Source organism: Canis lupus, chromosome 7, assembly GCF_048164855.1.
Source record: "Canis lupus baileyi chromosome 7, mCanLup2.hap1, whole genome shotgun sequence".
Classification (NCBI taxonomy): domain Eukaryota; kingdom Metazoa; phylum Chordata; class Mammalia; order Carnivora; family Canidae; genus Canis; species Canis lupus.
The window spans coordinates 62,993,858-63,000,538 of NC_132844.1; the positions used below are offsets into that span (position 1 = coordinate 62,993,858).

The 6,681-nt window shown below is 49.7% G+C and overlaps 1 long non-coding RNA gene across 1 annotated transcript; it reads right to left on the reverse strand.

Annotated features, from left to right (window-relative positions):
• Window positions 1–224: 224 nt before the first annotated feature.
• LOC140636343 (uncharacterized) lies at window positions 225–2,693 on the reverse strand. Its single transcript, XR_012033613.1, has 3 exons — window positions 2,224–2,693; window positions 865–1,658; window positions 225–428 (listed from the first exon to the last, which is right to left on the reverse strand). It is a non-coding gene; the product is annotated as an uncharacterized lncRNA (long non-coding RNA).
• Between the last annotated feature and the right edge of the window lie 3,988 nt (window positions 2,694–6,681).

Sequence of the window (6,681 nt, forward strand, 5' to 3'; positions counted from 1 at the left end):
AGAGGCCCACATCCTGGGAAACAGGCTGCCAGGAAGAAATCACACAAGTGGGTTTGGAAGCTAATTCTTCATCTCAGTCGGGCCTTGAAATGACTGTAGCCCTCCTAGCTTGACTACAGCCTTCATGAGAGATCCAGAGGCACCCAGATAGGCTCTGCCAAGATTTATGAACTACAAAAACTAAACAAATGTTTCGTTTTTTAACCCAATAAATTTGGGGTACTTTATTGTGCAGCAATAGATAACTCATAAGGAGGCCACCTGGGGCTTGTACGGTGGCTCAGTGGGGTCTCCATGTTGCCATCAAGGATCCAGGACCCTTCTGTCTGTCCATCCCTCCACTGTAACTTGAGGCTTTCACCCTCAGAGTTACAAGACAGCTGTTGCACATCCAGATGTCACATTTGTATACTGAGCAGGAAGAGGGTCTAAAACCAGAGAGGGGGCAGGCCTGGTGCTATCCCAGGGAAGCTGCCCAACAGCCTTCAAATACATCTCATTGGCTGGAAGACACCCACGGCCACCCCCAGTCCCTCAATGAATTGGAAGGGTGGACCAGATGACCTCTAGGGTCTCAGGATACCAAAGTTCCACCCCGGAACCCAGCAAGGGCTAATTCAGGCTGTGTAGGAGAATGTGAGCCCTTTGAAGGTAATGATCTGTCTAATTCAGCTGTGATTCCCAGGGCCTAACCCAGCACCTCCCATGGTAGGTACCCAAATAATGTTTTTTGAATGAGTGATCTAGGTGAAAGCCTTCAGAGGCAGGGATCGTATCTCCCTAGTTTTTATATCCCTGATGCTTGGTGGGGCTCTTAGATATGATTGTGTTATGGTGCTATCACACCAAGGGCAAGGACCATACCTTGTTATTCTGTGCAGCCTGGTGTCTGGCCCAGTGCTTGACACATAAAGGGGTATGCTACAGGGTGTGCTGTATAGTTGAACCCTCTGGTTGACCAAGAGCTCTGGTCTCCGGGCTCTTCCCTCAGGAGGTTTGCTTGACCTTGTGGGTGTAGTCCGCCATCTGAAATGGGAACCGGGTGCCTTGCCCTCCTGTGAAGGAAGAGGAATACTTGCTTCTCCAGTGGGTCTGCCCTTTCCTGGTTGGGATTGTCTCTGCCTGCAAACTTAATGATGGGGAAGCCTGCTACTGGCTGTCTCTGGGTCTGCCCTGGGGGATCAGCCCCCAGCTGGCGAGGCAGAAGGCTGGGTCCTGCCAGGACACCTCACCGAGACAGACTTCCTATGTTCTCTGTGGACTCCAGAGCCCAATGCAGGGAGGTGCAAGGACAGAGAGCACTGGTTCAAAGGAAGGTCCCTTTTGGGGGGCAATCCAAGGATCTGCTCTGGTGGCAATGCCTCAGTTGGGGCATACCTAGATATGCTCAGAGGTGTCCTAGCAGCAAAGCCCTGATGCTCTTTACTCCCTGAAACCCATGTCATTCCCTGTCTGGAAGTGCCCATGACCCCTTCCCTCATCTGTTTTCCAATCAGACCCCACCCAAAAAGGGGGCGAGGAGTTGTCTTCTGAGTAGATTTGGCCCATTAAAAGGGTTTCCATGTCAAGAGATGTTGGTCAGACCCAAAGAATGTTCTAGGCGTCCATCATTTAGAAAATGATTCATGCAGCCACCATGGATCCTTTTCCCTGGAAGTCTGCAGAACAGGAAAAAATTTTCAGCTCTTTAGGAGACAGGGGAACACATGAGGTGAGGTCTGGACAGTCCTTCCCCCGTGGCCCTCTGTCCCCAGTGCTTGATGGTTTTATTCTTTGGTGGAATATTCACTGCTTGGATGCATCCTGAATCCAGTGTGCTCTGTCACATTACGAACCCCACAGCACCGTAGAGATTGTTGCCTACATCCCCCCAGCTAGACAGGAAGTGCCTTGAAGGCAAGGGCTATTCAGTGTTCATTCTGCAGCCTCGAAACTTAGTGAACCCTCGGTAAATGTTAAGCATATGAATTAATGAACAAATGCCTGATGGCACCCTCGGGAGCCATTTAGATCCATCCCTTGCTTTGCAAATGAGTTAATAGGGCTTTGAGTTGTCAAATGAAGATCTTGTGTCCCCATCACCAATTGGGAGAAACAGTGTATTTTTATATTTGTGCCAAGTCAGGCCCTGAATCAAGTCATTGTGAAAAGTGAAGGTATGCTCAGAGAAGACACACCTGACCACGTAGGTACCTTCTGAAATTAAAAAGAAAATTATCATACCATGTGTTCTGGAGACTCTTGCTCATCAGCAGGTTTAATGTTCATAGCGTTCATGTTAGATATCACCATCTCCATCTATCGGTGGGGAAGTTGGAGATCCAATAACACTATCTATCATTGGTCTGGGCAACTTTGAGAGCAGGTTCCTATAATCTAGCAGCCCTGTTACGGAGGGTGGAAACCGAATCACACACCATACTTGCTTCCTGTTGGTGTTGGAACGAATGCCCCCAAATCTGGTGACTGAAAATAACACAAATTCATCATCCCACAGTCCTGGATAAGTCTGCAATCAAGGCACCAGCAGCAGGGCTGTGTTCCTCTTGGAAGCTCTGGGGGAGAATGTGCTTTCTTGCCTTTTGAGCTTCTAGTGGAAGCTCTGGCTCCTGCCCCTTCCTCATATCACCCCTCACATCTCCTTCTCTGACTCTGACCCTCTTGCCTCTGTCTTTGAAGAACATTTGTGATCATCTTGGGCCCACCTGTATAACCCTCCCTCCCTTCCCTCCTTCCCCCACTCTTACCTTCATCCTCCCTTCCCTCCGTCTCTTCCTCCCTCTGTCTTTCCCTTCAGTCTTTCTTTTTTGGGAGTAATTGAAATCAACTGGTGAGTAACTTTTACCTCCAGATCCCCAAGGAGCTTGAAGCTCACAACCCAGAACTCTCCTTACACATGTTAGTGGATATGAACCCCTCAGCTGTTTCTGGACACTGGGTTCATCCATGTTCTCCCCAGTCCTCCAGAGGGGTGAGGTCCAGAACTGGACATAGAATGCTGAAGGAACCAAGGGAATGGGTCTCTTTCAGCCCCATAGGTATCATCTAGCATAGTTCTAGAATTTTGAGAAATGCTGGTGACAAGGGGAAGGGAGGAGGGTACAAAGGAAGGGAGGGAGGAAGAGAGGGAGAGGAGGAAGGAGAGGGAAGGAAGGAAGGAAGGAAGGAAGGAAGGAAGGAAGGAAGGAAGCAAGCACAGCATGCTGTGGGAGTGTGTGGAGACCCTGCAGGCCACTTGTGTACACTGGGACACATGATGGATACCACTATGGAGCTCATTTATTTAACACAACTTTATTGAGCACCTGGTGCTGTGCTGGGCACTATGGGTGAAACAAAGATAAATAATAGATGAGGCATGCCCTCAGGGTGCCTTCTGTCAAGCAGGGAAGTGCGGATCTGAACACAACTAATTTTAATTCAGGGAGAAAGGAAGAAGATGGTAGCCCCCTGATGAGAGAAGCATGGGTCTGAGCCCCAGAGCTCCAGGCTAGCAGCTTGGCTCTTTGTCATTATTGACTGGCTGTGCAGGGATGGCAGTAGCGTGAGAAGGAGCAGGGAGCAGGGCTGTGTCTGCATTTACTGCCCCACCCCCTTGGGAAGGGACCAGGTCGCAGCACTCCAGCACTCCCTGGCCATTTAGCGAGTCCGAGTGTCTCTGGGGAAGCAGGCCCTGGCTTGCTGGGGACAATGAGCTCCCTCGACAGCCCCCTGCAATGTTTCCAGGCCATCTGCTTCCCATCTTGGTGATTGTGCTCTGTTTCTGTGCTGAGAATTTTCACTGGTGCACGCTTGCCCAGAGGTGTGTGTGACACACACACACACACACACACACACACACACACACGGATGCACATGCTGTGTCATTGCTATCACTAGGATGTAATAATTGCAGCCTGGACACAGCACCTTCAGGGATGCCTCTGTCACCTGTCCCCCACCATGGCTGCCCCCTCCACCCACTCCCTCTAGGGGTGGCACCCCTCCACACCTGCCTTCCTGCCTTCCTTTCCTGTTCTGCCCAGAGATCCTGGGTGCCTCTCATTGCCTCCCTCCTCCTCCTTTCATCTCCATTCGTTCCCTCTCTGCCTATTCAGTCAGATGCTGCCTCTTTCCACTCCTCCTCGAAGTGCTGTGTGTATGCACACATGCATGTGTGTAAAAGAGAAAGAAAGGACAGAGGGAGACCATTCCTTTTAAGAGTTTTCCTCCTTGATTGAGCTATAGTTTCCTGCTGAAGAATCATAAATGCAGCAGAGACCATTTCAACTGCCCGGGGAAGCATGATGCATAAATCCCAGCAGGATGGGGCCAGGATATCTGAATGAGGCAACAAAATCCAACCTCAGTGAGTGGAGCTTCCCCATGCACCTGCTGCCCCCCTCCCACCACCACTACCACGTTGACTGGCTTTTGCTTGTCCTAGGGCCACATCTTAGCATCACAGGGAGAAAGCACAGGCCAGCCCTGGGCAATGGTGATGCCTCCTGGCCTAGACAGGGCTGGAATTCCCCTGTCCTTGAGGAGGTCACAAATCAACATAGACGATGAAGGTTGGCCAAGAGGCTGGCAGTGCTCTGGGCCCTGGGGGTGGAGTGGGGTGGGGGTGGGGCCTGAGGACCAGGGAGGGGAAACAGGCGCTCTTCATTCCTTCAGGCCTGGTGTCTGTACATCTACTTAAATTACTTGCCTGAATCAGTCCTCGCCATACCTCTGAGAAGTCTGTATGGATTACTGGGGTTCTGGAATGAGGCTAATAAGGCCCAGAGAGGTTAGACATCACTCCTGAGGACACAGCTATTGCGTCATCAGTTAGACTCAATTCCAGACCTGCCTTACTCTTTTACCACTCAAAGCACGTGTGGTTTCCTGGGAAGGGAGATGCTATAGCTTGGTACCTGGGCACGAACTTTGCATGTTGGCCCTGGTGAGGAGCAATCTCCTAAATAAATTTATACTCTTTGCTGGAGGCTGGGGCTTTGAGGAGGCCCAGTGGTGCTCAGGCTTTCGGTTGTCTGCCCAAGGCTATGGGTTTTGGAAACTAGATCCTGAAACCTGTTCCCTCATAAGGAAACTCTCTGAATTAAGCTTCAGACTTTCTCATCAGAATATGCATGATAATTTATATGCTTTCTTTATTTTATGCAGAGATATCAGAGTTTTCTATTTATGCAAAGGTATATCAGAGGCTATCGTGCCTTTCCCTTACACAGTGATGGCTTTCTACGCAAGCTTGCTGTAAGAAAGTCTGCTTGAGGGCAGCCCCGGGTGGCTCAGCGGTTTAGCGCTGCCTACAGCCCAGGGCCTGATCCTGGAGACCCGGGATCGAGTCCCATGTCGGGCTCCCTGCATGGAGCCTGCTTCTCCCTCTGCCTGTGTCTCTGCCTCTCTCTCCTCTCTGTATTCTCATGAATAAATAAATAAATAAAATCTTTAAAAAAAAAAAGAAAGTCTGCTTGACCTGGGTGCAGGTAACAGCCCTGGGAGCAGCCCTCAATCAATAAAGGATGAGGATGTGTGGGTAAATATCCCAGCTTTCTCACCTCTCTGGAGGACAGCCCTGAGGCATCAGCTATATCTCCCAGAGGTCCAACCTTGGGGGAAGCCCCGGTATTCCCAGTATAACCTGCTCTCTGGAGTGCCTTGTGCTGGCTCTCTCCATTCCTGCTCTACTCTGGTTCTCCTGGGACCAACATCATATAATCTGCAGGTCCTTGCATCAGGTTTTACTTCTGGGGGAACTCAACCCAGGACAGTCACTCTGAGGAGGAAGGGTATCAGAACTCAAACCCAGGTCCGTCTGACTTCAAAGCCCACACACTTCATCTTTATCTTGCATATCTGGGTGACCAGGAAAGCCATACCCACTCATAGGCTTACCTTCTTTTTTTTTAAGATTTTATTAATTTATTCATGAGAGAGAGAGAGAGAGGTGCAGAGGGAGAAGCAGGCTCCATGCAGGGAGCCTGATGCAGGACCCAATCCCAGGACTCCAGGATCATGCCCTGGGCTGAAGGCAGGTGCCAAACAGATGAGCCACCCAGGAATCCCCATAGGCTTACCTTCTATAGGCAGATATGTATCACACTGAATCTGATCTTTCTCTGAGGATTCAGAAGGCACTTAATAAAGTTGCAAAGAACTCATTTCCCTTTTATATTGCAGGTGCTTCCAGGTATTAGTTTATAGCATGCTCACAAGCTAGCTAAGTTTAACTGAGTCTCTCTGCTCACCTAACTAACCAGTCTCACCCTGTAGGCAAGGGAAGGAAGCTTCTCTGTGGTCCCAGTCTCCTTCAAAGGTAGATGGCCTGCTTCTCCCTCTGCTGTGCTCTGTGTGTGTGTGTGTGTGTGTGTGTGTGTCTCATTAATAAATAAATAAAATCTTAAAAAAAAAAAAACCTGAGTGGTCTTTGTTTGCTCCCCTTGCAAAGGAGACAAGTTAGAGAGAAGGATATGGAGGGTGCTGGCCAAAATGCAATTTCCTGAAAGCACATGACATATGATATTGACTCACATTTTCATCAATGTTAACTCCCTTGAAGTTGGGACAAGTATCTTCCTACTTCTCCAAGACTCTTCCCTTTTATCCAGCATTTGCAATACGGTCTGGGTGGGAACATGCACCTTCCCTGTTGGGTTTTGCTTGGCAATCCCTCAGGGTCCATGGAAGGCCAGCCCA